Source organism: Wasmannia auropunctata, unplaced genomic scaffold (genome assembly GCF_000956235.1).
Source record: "Wasmannia auropunctata unplaced genomic scaffold, wasmannia.A_1.0 LD336076.1, whole genome shotgun sequence".
Classification (NCBI taxonomy): Eukaryota; Metazoa; Arthropoda; class Insecta; order Hymenoptera; family Formicidae; genus Wasmannia; species Wasmannia auropunctata.
Genome location: NW_012026814.1, coordinates 5,734,662 through 5,735,411, shown reverse-complemented (window position 1 = coordinate 5,735,411; position 750 = coordinate 5,734,662). Strand labels below are relative to the sequence as shown.

General features: G+C 45.2%; 1 long non-coding RNA gene across 2 annotated transcripts; it reads left to right on the top strand.

Moving 5' to 3' along the window:
* Nucleotides 1-10: 10 nt before the first annotated feature.
* LOC105449350 lies at nucleotides 11-750 on the top strand. Of its 2 annotated transcripts, none has more exons than XR_974340.1 (3): nucleotides 11-215; nucleotides 345-451; nucleotides 620-750. It is a non-coding gene; the product is annotated as an uncharacterized LOC105449350 (long non-coding RNA). The 2 variants fall into 2 exon arrangements; XR_974339.1 differs by having other exon boundaries at nucleotides 594-750.

Below are 750 nucleotides of genomic sequence, written 5' to 3'. Positions count from 1 at the left end.
AAGTGACTTCTAGAGGTCGAAATAGTCCTGGGAAATGCAGACGACAGAAGCTGCTTCGTCTAAATGAGGAGTTGCCTCGGAATAGGTTAAGTAGTTCGCAAAATCTTCGCGGAAAAGTTGACAAGTAGAACAGTGACGCACCGTGCGCAATTTAGTAATCATTTGTCGGCAAGAGTAACAATGTTCGAATCCTTCAGATTCTAAATAACCGAATCGTAAGTAATGGCGATTTACTAATTCAAATGTCTCTTCTACTTGATCCTGTATTGAAACACAACCCGTACAGAAAAGTTCGCCAGTGCCGGATTTATATCGATAGAAAAGAGCTTTGCAACATGTTGCAGTGCGGAGCCAAAGGTCAAGGGGCATCGGCGGGGGTCGTTGAACGGAGTCGTTTTCTGGAGGCTCAACAGGAGGGGGAACGCTGTGGGGGTCCATGCTGGAGAGGAAGGTAAGAAATTCGATTATTTACTTTAAGGAACATGCTAGTGGTCGAAGAAAAGATGATAACAGAAGTAGTTCAAGGCAATATGCTGATTTATTCGTCTATGGTTGTGCAGCTGATTATGTCTCCATTCTCTGCTCGTTCAAAGTGTATTTCCTTGATTTGAGTATATAGGATGTCGCGGCTTGAATGGAGGCCCGTTCCGATCCCGTATTGACAATTGGAGACATTGTCATGGAAGACCTGCGGACAGTCGTGGCATTTGGTAGCCAGGCGAATCTCCGGGATTAATCGGTCGCAGTCTT